The sequence below is a fragment of the Monodelphis domestica genome, chromosome 6, assembly GCF_027887165.1.
Source record: "Monodelphis domestica isolate mMonDom1 chromosome 6, mMonDom1.pri, whole genome shotgun sequence".
Lineage (NCBI taxonomy): Eukaryota > Metazoa > Chordata > Mammalia > Didelphimorphia > Didelphidae > Monodelphis > Monodelphis domestica.
The window spans coordinates 293672052-293692563 of NC_077232.1; the positions used below are offsets into that span (position 1 = coordinate 293672052).

Below are 20512 nucleotides of genomic sequence, written 5' to 3' on the forward strand. Positions count from 1 at the left end.
GAACATAGAAATGCTAACCTAAACTGGATTGCAGGAGAGAAAGGGAATAAACTTCCAACGTCCAAAAAAATCCAATACACAAAAAACGTGGGGAGGAGAGGGAGGCCCTCCTTATTCAAAGAGCTCTGGATAAATGGGCATTCTCTCTTAAGCACTTTCAGTTCATTAGTATTCCCCAGAGGAGTGTTGGCACTTGCAGTCTTCAGTTCCCAAGAAGCAAATGTATTCTTGTACACATGATAAGAAAGGTCATGAAAATCACAAACTAGAAACTTTGAAATGAATTGTGGCAGTCCCAAATCTTTCTCTGACTTCCTCTAATGGTTGTTTGAGTTTTATCTCCCCATCCAATGCCTGGAAGAGCCCATATTTACTCTCTTGCTTCATCATCCTTCATAGCACCCAGCAGGAGGCTTAATGGAAAGTTTAAAATCAAGGGTTCTGGCCAAGGAGTTTTTGCTGGGCCACAAAGGAGCTGAATTAACTTAGAAGAATAATGTGGCCTCTCTGGACCAGCTTCTTCATTCAAAAATGAGGATGCTGGAATCATGGAATTCTTGATCTGGGAGGGAACTTTGAAATTGTAGGATCATTGTGTAGGGTTTGAAGGCACCTCAGAGTAAGGACTTATATAGCATCCTAATTATACAGAATGAGGATCAGGGGGAGAGAGAGAGAGAGAAACAGAGAGAGAGAGAGAGAGAGAGAGAGAGAGAGAGAGAGAGAGAGAGAGAGAGAGAGAGAGAGAGAGAGAGAGAGAGAGAGAAAGAGAGAGAGAGAGAGAGAGAGAGAGAGAGAGAAACAGAGAGAGAGAGAGAGAGAGAAAGAGAGAGAGAGAGAGAGAGAGAAACAGAGAGAGAGAGAGAGAGAGAAAGAGAGAGAGAGAGAGAGAGAGAGAGAGAGAGAGAGAGAGAAACAGAGAGAGAGAGAGAGGGAGAGAGAGAGAGAGAGAGAGTGATTGACAAAAAATCAATCATACAGGCAGTAAATCGTAGTGGGAGCATTTGAATCCTCTAACTCCAGTGCCAGTATTCTTTCTATTTTAGCACACATAAGACTAACAGCTAAAGCATTCATTCTAATTTTAATTCAATATTAACTTATCTAGTGGTTTCTTTTATCAGTGGTTGTGCTGGGCAATGAAGAAAATAAAAATGTTTTGGGGGAGGGGAGCAGCTGGTGGTTCAGTGGATTGAGAGCCAGGCCTAGAGATGGGAGGTCCTGCGTTCAAATCTGGACTCAGACACCTCCCAGCTGTATGACCCTGAGCAAGTTACTTGACCCCCATTGCCTAGCCCTTACCACTCTTCTGCCTTGGAAGCAATATACAGCATTGACTCTAAGATGAAAGGTAAGGGTTTAAAAAAATATTTAGCAGGACCAGTTCCTGCTTTCAAGGCATTCACAGTTAACTCCCATAACTTGCATTCATGAATGGATGTTAAGAGAATTGTCCAGGGGAAGAAGGGTAGCATATAGGCAGTATGTGCAGTAGAGCACTTCTGCCATGAAGGAAGGATACTCCTGACATCAGCTATGCATTTTCTATAATAAGCAATATGCTTTTGCAAGGGGATTAATCACTAGCACCCTGGGGGGGGGGGACAAAACAAACAAAACCCCCAAGCCCAAACACATTTGAGATCTATTCTATCCCAATTAAAGGCACACTCAGATGCAGGAACAATGTTCCGACTGAATTTGCACCAGGTGCCATGTGACTGCATGATGTAGTCAGGATGGAGCACCAGCATCCTACTGGTGTCCAAGCCCTAGGGATGTAAGACTTAAGTGAATTTCATAAGCACTTGTTAGGACCTAGAATTCCAGGTCTTCTGTGGAGAAGCCAGATGGTCAAAGTTTGCTTCCCCTTTGTCAGACTGACCAGTGTCACCAGGACGTGAGATGCCCTCGAGGGATCCAAGATTAGGAATCCACTGGGAAAACTTGGCACCAAAAACACCAACACAGAAAATGGGAAAAATCTTTGCTTTGTTTGTTTTGAAATGGAGACCAACAACCCAGAAAGATCCAAGCTTGTTTCATCCTAACTCATTACATCTGTCTCCGGAGAAATGCAAATATACTGGGGAGGAAGTCACTCTTTGCAAGGCAGGGCAACATGTATTTTTTAAGTGCCTAGAATGTGACAATACTGTTTTAAGTAAGCACTAGAAATACAAATACAAGCCATAATACAAACTGTCCCCTCCAGGAGCTCACATGCTATTGGTATGGGAAGAAATGCATAAAGGTTACTAAAAGGGCTGGAACTAGCCTGGATCACTCTCCAAAATGGGAAGGACCAGAAGAATTCATCAATGAGAAAAGGAGACTCATGGTCCAAGATGAAGAGGTTATGGCACTGAGGGATATTTCAGGGTGATGCTACTATATCCATTGAATAGTTGGTTTTGAAGTCCAGAAGGTCAGAGGCACATTTGGGATGGGAACAGAGATTGACCAACCTGGATCCTTCTCTAAAATGCTTGTCCCATGAGGAACTCAGTATTGGAAGAAGGAGGTTGCCATGGCAGATAGATATCTCCCAGCCTCAGAAATGTCCTAGATATGTGACTCTGGGCAAGTCACTTCACCTCTCTTTGCCTCGGTTTCCTCAACTATAAAATTGAAATAATAATACCTTCCAAGATTATGATAATTAGATGAGATCATGTGCTAAGTACTTTTTTAAGTATAAAGAGTTATATTTCTATCAATTGCTAGTTTATTATTACTATGATTAATAGCCAGGTTGGGCCACAGATTTTGGCCTGTAATCTCTCAATGGGTTCTTGTCTGTTTTGTTTTAAATAGGTTCATCTTAACTTATTTATGTAAAATCTCCTTTGCAAACATCAATCCAAGTCTCATCCAAGCCAAGCGCCAGTAGGCAATGCTAACAATTGTTCAGTCTGCTTCTGTTCAAGCTTCAAGATAAGAATTTTGTAATTATGGGATAGACGTCATTAGCTTTCAGGCTTTGAAGATTAAATATAAGAGCATAGATATGTAACTGGAGCTACTGACAAAAAAAGAAAGAAAGAAAAAAGCCCACAACCAGATCTGTTATCTTCTGTGAGGACCAAGCAACCATCTCCTAGCAACAGGGATATTGTAGGTGATGTTGAGAAGAAATTGTCCTTGGACGTCAATGTCTACTTAAAAAATAATTCCCATCGATGATTTTTCATTGCAGTCCTCATTTTTAACTCTTATATTTGCTTTTATTTGGAAGTTGGAAAGGAAGTTAAGCTAGGACCACAGCATTCTTTTATTTGCTTCGTAATTCTAAAAGTTACAAAGTGATTATTTTCATTTATTTATCATCATGGAAAATGACTGAGATTTTAATGTATTGAGTTTCACATAGAGGAAATTATATATATAGCCTGAGATTAAAGGATTGGATTATAAATATCTCTGAACCACCTGCTTCATCATCTGTAATATGCTTTCCCCCAATCATAATGGAAGTTTCTTAAGGGCAGGGACTGCCGTTGCATTTGTTTTTGTGTCTCCAGAGAACAGAAACTGTCTTCTTGCCTTTTTTATGTGTACTCCTGGCACTTGGGAAGCACTTAATAAATGCTCTATATATTTGCCAACCATGAGAGAATCGATCAGCTTTTTCTTCCTATAGTTAGGGCCTGGTGCGTCTAATCTTCTCTCAGCTTTTAATTTTCCCCAGGATGGAGCAGTGAGGTACCCAAGATCCCTCAATTGGGCAGTAACACATCCAGAGTAGAATCCATCCCATCCACCTCCAACTCTGGTCAGATAGGACCAAGCTCCTAGCTCACACAAGTGAAGAGTTTTCACCTCCTCACATGCTTAAAAAACCCATGAATTAACCAGGGTCGTCAAGACCAACCAAAAAAAGGCAAGATATCAGCCCCTTTCATATCTTCATGAGTTGGTGTGAGAAAGCTTCATCATCTATGACCAAACTTCTGGTTATCAGGAAGAGGAAATGCTAAAAAGATTCCAGGATTCATACATAAGTATACCTAAGTAGTTTTTGGACCAATCTTGTGGTTTTGTTCATTCAATTAAAGGCAAATTATAAGCATAAGAAAGAGCCTAGGATAAGGAAGGCATTCTGTTAGGCAGTGGTTACATAAAAGAAGAAAACTAAAATGGTCAATTCTGCTTATGAGAGTGATATAGAGGTAGAGGAGGCTGGAGTGGGTCCAATGTGTACAGCAATCATATGGTACAAGGAAAACTAAAGAGGGAGAGAGCATGGAGGTTGGTGAAGATTTCACAAAGGAGGTGTCCCCTAAACTGAGCCCAGGAGGAAATAAATGAGTCTAAGAGATGAGCAAGAAAATGTGTCATCTGGGCATTGCAGAAATTTTTTGTTATTCAGTAGTTTCTAGTAATATCAAGCACCATTTGGGGTTTTCCTGGCAAAGATACTGGAGTGGTTTGCTATTTCCGTCTCTAGTACATTTTATAGATGAGCAGCATTAATTGACTTGCTCAGGATAACATAGTAAGTATCTGAGGCCAGATTTGAACTCGGGAAGACGAGACTCCCTGACTCTAGTCTGGCACTTAACCAATGCACAACCAAGCTGCAAAAAAACAGATGTGAGAGATAGAATAGTGAATTCAGAGAACAGCCATTTCTCCTCATAGGTAATATCAGGGAAAAGGGATTCTATAAATTCAAAAAGAAGGATAAAGAAAATCGATCACATATGAAGTTATATTATTTAAACAGCTAGAAACTATAATGTAGCTACAATGAATGAAAAGGAAAAGCAGCTGAGTTGCCTAGAAGTTCATAGAAGACAAGATAAAAGAAAGAAGAAATAGGGACTTCTGGACTAAGATGTCTATAGAGTAGAAGGAACTTCATGGCACTTCCTACTACTGATCACAACACATCTCAAAGGGACAAAAATCTAAATCAGATGAGGGAAGGGGCATTGCCAAGGGATGCAACCTTGAAGGTAGACAAGGTTTGGGCATTTCCACACTATAAGGAGGTAAAATTACACCTACCAAAGCACAAGCTGATCACCCCTACCCCCATATCACCTACTGTGCCAGAGTCAAAGTGAGGACTGGAGCAATCTCTAAATTCTTGGGGGCTGGGTAAAGGTACTACAATATTACCCCTGAGGTCAACACAGGGCCTTGGCAGCTAGACTTGGGACTTGAGGCTGCAGAGTGTGGATCACAGACCTCAGAGTATGGAGTGTGGGCATGGAGACAAGGTAGACCCAATAGACTGGCTGGCAGATGCAATGGAGACTGGAAAAATAGCCTCAGGGCAGGACTCTTTAAAGTCCACTACACCATGAATTGCCTGCCTGCCTCACTCAAACTTCTGGCTGAGAAATCAAGATAATTCAGAGGAAAAAAAATGAGCACAGCAATTGACTATCAACACAAAGGAACTGTAATCCACAAGTACGGAATGAAACAAAAAGCCCTTGACCTGGGATAACTTCTATGGAGAAAAAGAGTATAGAGGTGACAGCAGAGAGTGACAAACAAGAAAAGACATCCAAAGTTTCAAAAAAAAATGGAAATTGGTCACAAGCTCTCAAGAAACTCAAAATGGAATTCAAGAATCAAGTAAGAAAAATAGAACAAAAATGGGAAATAGAAATGCAAGTAATTCAAAAAGAAAATAACAGTTTAAAATACAGGCTCTCCTACTTGGAAAAAGAAACACAGAAATCACATGAAGTAATAATAAAATTGGAGACGAGAATTGACCTGCTAAAAACCATGAAAAATAGAATGGACCAAACCAAAGAGAAAAATCAAAATTTCATAACTGAAAAGCAGTCTTAAAAAAGTAGAATTGGGCAAGTAGAAGCTAATGATCTTACAAGGCAGCATGAATTAATAAAGCAAAACCAAAAGAATGAAAAAGTAGAAGGAAACATGAAATATCTCATTGAGAAGATGATGGACCTGGAAAACAGGTCTAGGAGAGAAAATATGGGAATCATTGGTCTACCTGAAAAGCTAGAAAAAAACAGAAGCCTTGACATCATATTACAAGAAATTATCCAAGAAAATTGCCCCAAAGTTCTTCAACATTGAAAGAGTCCATAGATAACCCTCTACATTAAATCCTCAAATGACAACCCCCAGGAAAGTAATTGCCAAATTCAAGAGCTTCCAAGCCAAGGAGAAAATATTGCAAGGAGCCAGAAAGAGACAATTCAGATATCAAAGGAGCCCCAGTCAGTATTACACAAGATTTTGAAGCTTCCACACTAAATCAAGGCTTGGAATATCATATTCAGAAAGGCAAGAGAATTGAGTCTACAACCAAGGATCACCTACCCATCAAAATTAACTATATACTTCCAGGGGAAAGTATGGGCATTTAACAAAAGAAATAGAAGATTTCAAAGTATTCCTAAGGAAAAGACAAGAACTAAATGGAAAATTTGATGCCCAAATACAAAATTCAAGAGAAATATGAAAAATTAAACAAGAAAGAGGGGAAAAAAATTAAGGAATTCAGTAAAGTTAAATTGTTTATATTCCTAAATGGAAAAATGATACTTGTAACTCTCAAAAATTGTTTTCACTACCATAGTAGATAGAAGAATTATTCATAGGTAGAGGTTGGGGCACTAAGTGGTTTAAGATGATATGTAAAAAAGTGTGTGTGTGTGTGTGTGGGGAAATAGAAGATGGCACCAAGAGAAAATTAAAGGAAGAAGAAAAATGGGATAAATTATACTACATAAAGAGATGCATGGGATGGGGAAGGGAAGCATACTATTATAAGGAGGAGAGGAAGAGAGTGTTAATAGGTAATACTTAAACCTTACTCTCAGTGTAATCAGTTCTGAGAAGGAAGAACATCTAGATCTGTTGGAGTATATAGAATTCTATCTTACCCGACAGGGAAATTGAGAGGGAAAAACCAAGGTGGAAATGGGGCAGGAATTACCAAAAGGGAGGGAAAGAAAGGGGAGCAGGAATTCAATAGACCTTAAATAAAAATAAGAGGGGAATAAGAATGGAGGGAGTGGGCAGGGAAGCAAAATAAGTGTGGGGAATTGGGGGGGCTGATTAAAAGCAAAACACTGGTGTAGAAGGAAATAGTGAAAGATGAAAGGGCAGGACTAAAAGAGAAAATCAAAATGATGGAGAATACACAGATGGCAATCATAACTCTAAATGTGAATGGGATGAACTCAGTCATAGAACAGTAGCAAATAGCAGAATGGATTAGAAACCAAAAGCGTACACACATGAGGCAGGGAGACACATACACAGGGTAAAGGTAAGAGGCTGGAGCAAAATTTATTGGGCATCAACTGAGAAAAAGAAGGCAGGAATCCCAATCATGATATCTGACAAAGCCAAGGTAAAAATAGTTTTGATTAAAAGAGATAGGGAAGGTAATTACATCCTGATAAAAGGCAGTGCAATGAGGAAATAGCAGTACTCAACATGTATGCCCCAAATGGTATCACATCCAGATTTCTTTTTTTTTTTACCAGAACCTTCTTCTTTCAATCATTTACTCTAACAGCAAAGATTATAATGACAGAATTTGAATGATCAGAATGAAAACATATTTGTGCAAAACTGCATTAATTGTTCTTACCATCTAAGATTTGCGGGTAACGCCAATGACAGCACAGAGACAATAATGAAAATTAAATACAACTGAAGGAGTTCTCTACGTTAGATTTTTTTAAAATATGGAATATATTATAACTAAATATTAAAAGAAAATATGACACCATGAGCAGCAGGAGCAAAAACAATCTGGCAGTTATGCCAGCTCAAGAAATCTGACACTGGAATATGCCAAAGTTTCTTTCCACAGCAACCATTGATCCTAAACATGAAAACAACTGTAGGACGTATTTCCATTCAGTGTCCATTACCTTGGCTTTGCAGACTGAAAACAAAATGTTTTAAGAATAAGCAGGCTTTATCTTTCTTCCTTTCTTTTTTCATTTCTTTCTTTTGAGGGGATAAGGGGGTGGGCGGGCAGGGAGGAGTCTGCTTCTTTCCTACATTGGCAGTCCTTTAAAGAGCTGAATCATTGACTCTCTGGATTTACCGATAATGATCCATTTAACTGGAATTTGAAGCTCGTCTTGAATGAACTGAACATAATTCTGTGCATTGACAGAGAGATTTTTAAATGTTCTTGCATTTGATATGATTACATTCCATCCTGGGAGAGTTTTATATTGAACTTCAACTTTATTTAAGACTTCCTGGTTTTCTGGAAAATTAGGTATAATTTCACTATCTAACTTGTAGGCAACTCCAACTTTTATTTCTGTAAACACATCCAAATATCCAATTTCATAAGAGCCAACAGAGTAAATCCATTAATCTTATGAACATAGTTGAACAAAACAAGATCCAACCACCCACACAGTCTTTTTCTTCCAGTGGTGACACCAAATTCTCTACCTCAAGTCTGTAATAATTCTCCAATTTCATTGTTCTGTTCTGTTGGAAAAGCTCCAATTCCAACTCCAGTTGTATATGCTTTTACAACTCCATATACCTCATCTACATTCTGAGGATGCATGCCCAAACCTATGCAAACACCTCTGAAAGTACAATTTGAAGAAGTCACAAAAGGGTAAGTCCCAAAATCAATATCAAGCAGGGCTACATTAGCACCTTCTACCAAAATTTTCTTTGGAGGGCTTCGGAGAGAAAATAAAAACCATCTCTCACCATTGGTTTAATCCTTTCCATACAGTCTTTGAGTTTTTGTAATTTGCCTTCAATAACAATTTCCAAAGTGGGATATATAGATTTACATTGATTAGCTAAAACTTTGAACCTCTCAGAGAAGCCTTCAAAGTCCAAAACAAGATCACATATCCTGGGTCCACTTCGAGAAGTTTTGGAGGAATAAACTGGGCCAATACCTTTTTTTGTGGTGCCCAAATTCTTTCCAGCTTGCTCCTGCCTCTGTTATTCCTGAATGCTGTCTGCTGCTTGGTGGAAGTCAAATATAATATGAGCTCTGTCAGAAATTATAAGCCTCTTTTCCCAGCCTTCGAGGCCTTTCCCTTTTGAACATTTTTCTCTGCTTCTTCAAATAATCCTGGCAGGTGAATCACACCATTTCCAATGAATGCAGTGACATTTGGAGTGATGATCCCACTTGGTAAGAGATGAAAGTCATATTCTACAGAATCCACAACAACTGAATGGCCAGCACTGTTTCCTCCCTGGCAACAGCAGATGATGTTGGCTTCCTGCGCCAACACATCCACCACCTTCCCCTTGCCCTCATTGCCTCACTGTGCATCTAGCACCACCGTCACTTGGTTTCCTCCTAACTGAACCAAGGAACTACCGTATTCTCCGTTGGGTACCAAGGCCATGTCATGGACAATCTCAGCAAGCAACATGGCTGTCACAACTGGACACACAGGGAAGGGACAAATGGTAAACAAGCACAGTTCCAAAGTGGACACCACTACACATGAGGAGCAGAAAAGAACTCACATCCAGATTTCTAAAGAAGAAACTATTGGAACTTAAGGAGGAAATAGACAGTAAAACTATACAATAGGAGACTAGAACCTTACTCTATCAGATCTAGATAAATACAACCAAAAAGTAAACAAGAAAGAGGTAAAAGATGTGAATGAAATCTTAGGAAAATTAGAGTTAATAGATATATGGAGAAAAGTAAATAGGGACAAAAAAGAATTCACCTTTTTTTTTTAAACCCTTACCTTCTGTCTTGGAGTCAATACTGTGTATTGGCTCCAAGGCAGAAGAGTGGTAAGGGCTAGGCAATGGGGGTCAAGTGACTTGCCCAGGGTCACACAGCTGGGAAGTGTCTGAGGCCAGATTTGAACCTAGGACCTCCCACCTCTAGGGCTAGCTCTCAATCCACTGAGTTACCCAGCTGCCCCAAATACACTTTCTTTTAAGCAGCACATGGTACATTCACAAAGATTGACCATGTACTAGGGCATAAAAAATTACAAACAAATGCAAAAAAGCAGAAAAAATGAGTGCAACCTTTTCAGATCATAATGCAATAATAATAATTAATGAGGCACCATGGAGAAGCAAATAAAAAATTCACTGGAAACTAAATGATATTATTCTCCAAATTTGGTTGGTTAAAAAAATCATAGAAACAATAAATTTATTGAAGAAAATGACAATGATGAGACATCCTATCAAAATCTATGGGATGCAGCCGAAGAAGCACTCAGTGACAATTTATATTCCTGAGTGCACAAATCAGGAAGGGAAGAGGTAAATGAATTGGGCATGCAAATTAAAAAAACCAGAAAGAGAACAAATTTAAAATCCCCAGATAAAAAGTAAATTGGAAATCCCTGAAATTAAAGGAGAAATTAATAAAAGTGAAAGTAAAAGAAATGTTGAATTAATAAATAATACTAGGAGCTGGTACTTTGGAAAAAAACAAAATAAAATAGATAAAGTACTGGTTAATCTAATTAAAAAAGGAAAGAAGAAAGTCAAATTAACAGTATCAAAGATGAAATAGGTGACCTCACCTCTAATGAAGAGGAAACTATGGTAATTAATAAGAACTATTTTGTACAATTATATGGCAACAAATACAGCAATGTATGTGATACGGATGATTTTTTTTAAAACTGCCTAGATTAACAGAAGAAGAAATAGAATACTTAAATAATCCCATATCAGACATAGTAATTGAACAAGTAATCAAAGAACTCCTTAAGAAAAAATCCCCAGGGCCTGATGGATTCACAAGTGAATTCTATCAAACATTTAAAGAACAACTAATCCCAATACAATACAAACTATTTGAAAAAAAATAAGCAAAGAAGGAGGTTCTACCAAATTCTTTTTATGACACAAATATGGTACTGATTCCAAAGCCAGGCAGATCAAAAATAGAGAAAGAACACTACAGACCAATCACCTTAATGAACATAGATGCAAAAATCTTCACTAGAACACTAGCAAAGAGTCTCCAATAAGTTATCATGAGGATTATTCACTATGATCATGTGGGATTTAAACCAGGAATGCAAGAATAGTTTAATATTAGGAAAACCATCCACATAATTAACCATATCAACAATCAAACCAACAGAAATCACATGATTATCTCAATAGATGCGAAAAATTCTTTGACAAAATATAATACTCATTCTTATTGCACTAGAAATTTTAGGAATAGAAGGATCTTTCCTAAAAATAATAAAACAATACATATTTAAAACCATCAGCAAGCATCATCTGCAATGGTGATAAATTAGAAGCATTCCCAATAACATCAGGAGTGAAACAAGGATGCCCATCATCACCTCTATTATTTAACATTGTACTAGAAACACTAGTAGTATCAATTAGGGAAGAAAAATATTGAAGGTGTTAAAATAGGCAATGAGGAGACTAAACTATCATTCTTTGAAGATGATATGGTCTAGAGAACCAACTAAAAAGCTAGTGGAAATAATCAATAACTTTAGCAAAGTTGCAGGGTACAAAATAAAACCACATAAATCATCAGCATTTCTATATATTTCTAACACAATAGCAACAAGTTAAAAAGAGAAATTTCATTGTAAATCACCCTAGACTATATAAAATATTTAGGAATCTATTTTCCAAGACAAACACAGGAATTATATGAATACAACTACAAAACACTTTCCACACAAAACTATGTCTAAATAATTGAAAAAATATTAATTGCTCATTGGTAGGACAAACCAACATAATAAAAATTACAACCTTACCCAAATTGATTTACGTATTCATTGCCATAGCTGTCAAACTACCAAGAAACTTTTTATTGAATTAGAAAAAAAGTATAACAAAGTTCATTTGGTAGAACAAAAGGTCAAGAATATAATGGGAAATAATGAAAAAAAAAGAATTATAGGAGCCTTAAACTATAAAGTAGTGATCATGAAAACAATATGGTACTGGCTAAGAGCCAGAAGGGAGGATCAATGGAACAGACTTGGTGTAAATGTCCTCAGAAAGATAGTATACAGTAAACCTGTGTCAAGGAATCTTAACCCCTACCCCTGAGTAGCTGACGTGTCCATCAACATTTTTCAAATACCACAGTTGCCAGCATTTACATCTATGAAAGTCCTGAATTTCAAGAAAAGAGCAGAGCTCACCTGGGGCCTTTTTGGATGGACTCTGACAGGGAGAGACAGGTAATAGGGGAGAGGAAGATGTTTGCAAACTAAGGTCTGAGAAATTAGAGTAAGAAAGAGATTTAACCATGTGCTGATCTACCTTTTCTATTAATAAACTTTCTGAAAAATAATAACTGGTAGGGATATATTAATTTTAATTATAGCAAACCCCAAACATCCTATTTTTTGGGGAGAAAAATCCACTATTTGACAAAAACTGCGAGGAAAATTGGAAAACAGTATGTGAGAGATTGGGTCTAGATCAACAACTCATACCCTGTAACAAGATAAATTTGGAATGGGTAAACAAATTAAATATGAAGAGGGAAACTATAAGTAAATAAGGTGAACATAGAATAGTATACCTGTCAGATCTATGGGAATGAATTTAAGTCTAAGCTAGAAATAGAAAATATCATAAAATATAAAATAATTTTGATTACATTGAATAAAAAGGTTTTGTACAAATAAAACCAATATATCCAAAATGAGAAGGGAAGCAACAAATTGGGAAAAAATCTTTATAACAAAAACCTCTGACAAAGGTCTAATTTCTCAAATACATAAGGAACTAAATCAATTGTTCAAAAATATCAAGCCATTCCCCAGTTGATAAATGGGTAAGGGACATGAATAGGCAGTTTTCAGATAAAGAAATCAAAATTATCAATAAGCACATGAAAAAGTGTTCTAAATCCCTCCTGATTAGAGAAATGCAAATAAAACAACTCTTAGGTACCACCTCACACTTAGCAGGTTGGTTAATATGACAGCAAAGGAAAATAATAAATGTTGGAGATGATGTACCAAAATTGGGAGACTGCTGGTGGAGTTGTGAATTGATCCATCCATTCTGGAAGGAAATTTATAACTATGTGCAAGGGGCTTTAAATGACTGCTTGCCTGGGTTTGTACCCCAAAGAGAAAATGGGGGAAAAGACTTGTACAAAAATATTTCTAGCCACACTCTTTGTGGTGGCAAAAAAAATTGGAAAATGAGGGGATGCCCTTTGATGGGGAAATGACTGAACAAATTGTTGTATCTATTGGTTATGGAATACTATTTTGCTAAAAGTAATAATGAACTGGAGGAATTCCATGTGAATTGGAATGATCTCCAGGAATTGATGTAGAGTGAAAGGAGAAGAACCAGGAGAACATTATACACTGAGACTGATACACTGTGGCACAATCTAATGTAATGGACTTCTCTACTAGAAGCAATGCAATGATCCAGAACAATTCTCAGAGACTTATGAGAAAGAATGCTATCCACATCCAGAGAAAGAACTGTGAGAGCAGAAACACTGAAGGAAAACATTTCCTTAATAACATGGTTTTTATGGGGATATGATTGAGGATGTAGACTCTAAATGATCACTCTAATGCAAATATTAATAATAGAGAAATAGGTCATACATGTAAAACCCAGTTAAATTCCTTATTGGCTATGGGAGGGCGAATGAAGGAGGGCAGTGTAAAAATAAATGATGATGGCAAGCTACATAAATATAGATAGGATAACTCGCCAATACAGGTTCAAAACTGTTCAGATACTTTTGATAGAGGTAATCAAAAGTATCTTCAGTGATGAAGTAAAGCTCGAATGTGAACTACTCTTCAGGCCAGGTGCAAGGACGCTAAGGAGACTCTTATTATAAAAATAAAATATTTATTGAGACATATAATGTTAAAAAAGGATTTCTAATTCTAAGGGATTCTAAATCCACCCAAATAAACTCCCTGGTTCCACCAGGAACTGCTTCTCCTATGTTTCACAGGCTACACTAATCCTCCCTGGTCTGACTAACCCAAATTTATGCTATCTAAATAAAATTACCACTTTTATCATTATAAATCTTAACTTCACTTTCAAATTATAAAGCAAAGGCCTAGGTAGTTGAGTCTCAATAAGAACCAAGTTAGGAGGTAAAAGAAGTGAATGAAATCTTAGAAAAATTAGAGTTAATAGACACATGGAGAAAAATAAATAGGGACAAAAAGGAATGTACCTTCTCAGCACCACAAGGCACATTCACAAAGATTGACCATATACTAGGTCACAGAAACATGGCATACAAATGCAGAAAAGCAGAAATAATAAATGCAGCCATTTCAGATCACAAGCCAATAAAAATAATGATCAGTAAGGGTACATGGAAAACCAAATCAAAAATTAATTGGAAATTAAACAATATGATACACCAAAATTGTTTAGTTAGAGAAGAAATCATAGAAACAATTAATAATTTCATCAAGGAAAATGACAATGGCGAGACATCCTTTCAAACCTTTTGCAGCCAAAGCAGTAATCAGAGGTAAATTCATATCCCCGAGTGCATATATTAACAAACTAGGGAGAGCAGAGATCAATCAATTGGAAATGCAAATAAAAAACTTGAAAGCAAACAAATTAAAAACCCCTAGAAGAAAACCAAACTAGAGATCCTAAAAATTAAGGGAGAAATTAATAAAATAGAAAGTGATAGAACTATTGATTTAATAAATAAGACTAGAAGCTGGTACTTTGAAAAAACAAACAAAATAGACAAAGTATTGGTCAATCTAATTAAAAAAGGAAAGTAGAAAAAAATAGACAAAGTATTGGTCAATCTAATTAAAAAAAGGAAAGTAGAAAAGCAAATTAACAGCATCAAAGATGAAAAGGGGTACATCACCTCCAATGATGAGGAAATTAAGGCAATCATTAAAAATTACTTTGCCCAATTATATGGCAATAAATACACCAATCTAGGCAATATGGACAAATATATACAAAAATACAAACTGCCTAGACTAACAGAAGAAGAAATAGAATTCTTAAATAATCCCATATAAGAAAATGAAATCCAACAGGCCATCAAAGAACTTCCTAAGAAAAAATCCCCAGGGCCTGATGGATTCACCAGTGAATTCTATCAAACATTCAGAGAACAGTTAATCCCAATACTATACAAACTATTTGACATAATAAGCAAAGAGAGAGTTCTACCAAACTCCTTTTATGACACAAACATGGTACTGATTCCAAAACTAGGCAGGTCAAAAACAGAGAAAGAAAACTATAGACCAATCTCCCTAATGAATATAGATGCAAAAATCTTAAATAGGATACTAGCAAAAAGACTCCAGCAAGTGATCAGAAGGGTCATCCACCATGATCAAGTAGGATTCATACCAGGGATGCAGGGCTGGTTCAATATTAGGAAAACCAACCACACAACAAGCAAACCGACAAAAATCACATGATTATTTCAATAGACGCAGAAAAAGCCTTTGATAAAATACAACACCCATTCCTATTAAAAACACTAGAAAGCATAGGAATAGAAGAGTCTTTCTTAAAAATAATAAACAGTTTCTATCTAAAAGCATCAGCCAACATCATCTGCAATGGGGATAAACTAGATGCATTCCCAATAAGATCAGGAGTGAAACAAGGACGCCCATTATCACCTCTATTATTTAATATTGTACTAGAAACACTAGCAGTAGCAATTAGAGAAGAAAAAGAAATTGAAGGCATTAAAATAGGCAAGGAGACCAAGTTATCACTCTTTGCAGATGATATGATGGCCTACTTGAAGAATCCTAGAGAATCAACCAAAAAGTAATCGAAATAATCAACAACTTTAGCAAAGTTGCAGGATACAAAATAAACTCGCATAAGTCATCAGCATTTCTATATATTTCCAACATAGCTCAGCAGCAAGAATTAAAAAGAGAAATCCCATTCAAAATCACCTTAGACAAAATAAAATACCTAGGAATTTATCTCTCGAGACAAATCAGAAACTATATGAACACAACTACAAAACACTCGCCACAAAACTAAAACTAGACTTGAGCAATTGGAAAACATTAACTGCTCATGGATAGGATGAGCCAATATAATAAAAATGAACATCCTACCCAAACTGATTTATCTATTTAGTGCCATACCCATTGAACTACCAAAAAATGTTTTTACTGATTTAGAAAAAACCATAACAAAGTTCATTTGGAATAACAAAGGATCAAGGATATCCAGGGAAATAATGGAAAAAAATACAAAGGAAGGGGGCCTTGCAGTCCCAGATCTCAAACTATATTACAAAGCAGCAGTCATCAAAACACTTTGGTACTGGCTAAGAGACAGAAAGGAGGATCAGTGGAATAGACTTGGGGCAAGTGACATCAGCAAGACAGTATATGATAAATCCAAAGATCCCAGCTTTTGGGACAAAAATCCACTATTTGACAAAAACTGCTGGGAGAATTGGAAGACAGTGTGGGAGAGATTACGCTTGGATCAACACCTCACACCCTACACCAAGATAAATTCAAAATGGGTGAATGACTTAAACATAAAGAAGGAAACTATAAGTAAATTAGACAAACACAGAATAGTATACTTGTCAGACCTTTGGGAAGGGAAAGACTTTAAAACCAAGCAAGACATAGAAAGAGTCACAAAATGTAAAATAAATAATTTCGACTACATCAAATTAAAAAGCTTTTGTACAAACAAAACCAATATAACTAAAATCAGAAGGGAAGCAACAAATTGGGAAACAATCTTCATAAAAACCTCTGACAAAGGTTTAATTACTCAAATTTACAAAGAGCTAAATCAATTGTACAAAAAATCAAGCCATTCTCCAATTGATAAATGGACAAGGGACATGAATAGGTAGTTTTCAGCCAAAGAAATCAAAACTATTAATAAGCACATGAAAAAGTGTTCTAAATCTCTTATAATCAGAGAGATACAAATCAAAACAACTCTGAGGTATCACCTCACACCTAGCAGATTGGCTAACATGACAGCAGAAGAAAGCAGTGAATGCTGGAGGGTATGTGGCAAAGTAGGGACATTAAATTCATTGCTAGTGGAGTTGTGAATTGATCCAACCATTCTGGAGGGCAATTTGGAACTATGCCCAAAGGGTGATAAAAGACTGTCTGCCCATAGCACTGCTGGGTTTGTACCCCAAAGAGATAATAAGGAAAAAGACTTGTACAAGAATATTCATAGCTGCACTCTTTGAAGTGGCCAAAAATTGGAAAATGAGGGGATGCCCTCAATCAATTGGGGAATGGCTGAATAAATTGTGGTATATGTTGGTGATGGAATACTATTGTGCTAAAAGGAATAATAAAGTGGAGGAATTCCATGGAGACTGGAACAACCTCCAGAAAGTGATGCAGAGCGAGAGGAGCACAACCAGGAAAACATTGTACACAGAGACTGATACACTGTGGTACAATTGAACTTCTCCATTAGTGGCAATGCAATGTCCCTGAACAATCTGCAGGGATCTAGGAGAAAAACACTATCCACAAGCAGAGTACAAACTGTCGGAGTAAAAACACTGAGGAAAAGCAACTGATTGACTACAGTGGTTGAGGGGACATGTCTGAGGAAAGACTCTAAATGAACACTCTAATGCAAATACTAACAACATGGAAATGGGTTCGAATCAAGAACACATGTGATACCCAGTGGAATCACGCGTGCGTTGGCTATAGGAGAGGTGGGGGGGGGAGGAAAAGAAAATGATCTTTGTCTCTAATGAATAATGCTTGGAAATGATCAAATAAAATATTGTTAAAAAAAAGAATAAAAAATAAAAATAACCAAGTTCGGACTCTGAGTCTGTTAAGACTCAGTCTTAACAATCTTAACAGAGTCAGAGTCTAAATCAAAGACCAGATTTTTCTTTGGTCTTCTCAGATATAAACCAATCTATAAAATAGATATTCAATAGTGTTTCCCAAGTTGAGAAAGGAAAACACTAAGCTCCTTCAGATCTTTCCCTCAGACAGAGAAGCAAAGATGTTACCTCCTCCAGTCCTGAGAGAGAGTCTCTGAGTGTGTGTCTCTGCCAACTCGAGAGAGCAACTCTCAACTGCCAGAGAGAGTAATTGACACAGAAAAACAGTTATAACTGTCAGTATCTGAAATCAACATGCTCTCTCAGCTCTGCTTCAAACTCCAGTTCTTTCTCAAGCCATCACTCTACTTTTTAATCCTAAACTAATAAAACAACACTTATTTTCTAATATCATCCTTACAGGAGGGAAAGAATATGAATCATGTAACCATGGGAAAATATTATTAATTAGTTAATTAATTAAATGAAAAACACAAAAAAAGAAAAAATTCTAAATTAAATAAATCAATTTTAAGACTTTAAAGATTTAATTAAATTTAATTAATAAAATTAAGATTTAAGAAAGAAGAAATAATAAACGCCATGCCCTCAGAAGTTTATCTAAACATGCAAGAAGTGTAAGTGATAAGTAAGATGAAGAAGAAAATTCAATTCAAAGAAATGCATTTCACTATTCGACTCAAGAAATCTGAAAAAAATAGGTGGGAGGCTAACTTTGGGTAGTATCTAAATGCCAGGATGATAGTAATAGTATCAGTAGTGTAGTAATAGTAGTTGCTGTAGCAGGAGCACAGCAGTAGTAGTAATAATAACAGCTATCATTTATATAAAACCTACTATGTATCCAGCACTGTGCTAAGTATTTTAACAATATCTTATTTCATCCTCACAGCAATCTGGAAGATAGGTGTTCTAGTTATCTTCATATTACAGTGAAGGAAACTGAGGCAGATAGCAGTTAAGTAACTTGTCCAAAGCCACATAGCCAGTAAGGGTTTAAGACTAGATTTGAACGGAAATTATGTGGATTCTATGAACAGCATTCTATCCATTGCGTCACATAAGTATTCCAAGAAAAAAATAAGTGATTACTATCATTTAGTGATGACTATGTGCAAAGCACTGGGGACTCAAATATAAGCAAAAGGAAAAAGAACACACATTCTAGAAGAATCCATATTTTGTCTCAGAAGAAAGAAAGGCCACTCCAAGTTTTTGAGCAAGGAGAATCTTGGTATCAAATACTCTGCTCAGAAAGTTTGATATCTTGGATATGTAGACAACAGAAACATATGAGACCAAAAATAATTATCTAATAGATAATATTTTAGCAAGTAGTTCTCAAAAGAAGAATGAAAAACTGCTCACAGCCCTATAAAATGTGAAGCCAAGATAACAGAATGACAGGAAACATTAACGTTTAGTCTCCTTCCTCCCACCCACCCCCCATATTAATCCTTGGTAAAAACCTAGAAAATTCACCAGACTAAATTTTTATTGGGAAGACTAAGAAGTCACAATGAGTCAGCAGTGTTTTGAGCTCAGGGTAGTTTATGGAGACAGATAGAGAGGTCTGCATATATTAGGGTAAGGGTCTGGTTAGGAGCCAAGTAGTCATGGTGGTGGTAGAAACACCCCAGGGCCAAGAGACTGAGAGAAGCCCAAGATAGAGCACCAGAAAGAGATCACAGGAGTTCCCTCAGCAAGTTCTATATGTAGGAATGGGGGACACCTGGCAGCTCTGTTGCTCAAAAAGAGAGTATTGCATTACACATCTAGGTTGGAGAAGACTAGTGATCCTAGGAACAACCTCAGAGAAGTGATGGACAATTATGATCACACAATATTTAGCAGAAACAATTTTAAATTTAAGGAGGACTTAGAATATATTACAGAAGGCAAAGGAGCTAAGATTACAACCAAAACTAGTATTTGTCTGAGAGAAAAATGGGTTTTCATATAATAGGAGACTTCCTAGAATTCCTAATGTAAAGACCAGAGTTGGGCATAAAATGTGACTTATAAACATCTACATGAAAGAATGCTCCAAGTTGCTAATAATCAGAAATTTAAATAAAAATAATTCTCAAGCTTCAATTCACACTCAGTAACTTAACAATAAAGACAAAAAATGAGAACAGCCTATGCTGGAAGTGGTGCTGTGGAATGACAGGCACACTGGAACATTACTGCTGTGAATTGATGGGATCATTTTGGAGAGCAATGAGTAATTAACTATTTATTTACTGTTTGATCCAGTTTCCTCATCTGTAAAATGGGGATAATAATAGCACCTACCTCCCAGGGTTGTTGTGAAGATCAAATAATATAATTGTAAAGCATTTAGCATGGTGTCTGGTACAAAGTAATAGCTATATAAATGATAGTTGTTATTATTATTATTATTATTTTAAGGAAGGAATTGCTTTCTAGGAGAGCCAAAGGGGAAAATAGAGGGAAATGTGGGCGATATGAAAATCAAAAATATCAGCAGAAATCCATTTCAAAAGGAGAAATTGTTGGCAACTTTGGTGAGATCAATTTCGGTTGAATGATGGGTGAGACAGGTCAGAAGCTAGGTTGCAGAAGACTTGGAAGTTGAGGGAGAGGAAAGGAAAGGCAGGTCCTGATTAAAGATGGATTTTTAAAGGAGTTTAACTAAAAAGGAAAACGATGACAGTTAGGAAAAATGGTCATGAATGAGTTTTC

General features: G+C 36.6%; 1 protein-coding gene and 1 pseudogene across 1 annotated transcript in view; both read right to left on the reverse strand.

The window, feature by feature from the left end:
- The window catches only part of SGCZ (sarcoglycan zeta), a 613518-nt gene that overhangs the window by 436609 nt on the left and 156397 nt on the right, over window positions 1-20512 (reverse strand). The gene's annotated exons all lie outside the window — the stretch shown is intronic.
- LOC100617399 (adenylosuccinate synthetase isozyme 2-like) lies at window positions 8013-9454 on the reverse strand (annotated as a pseudogene).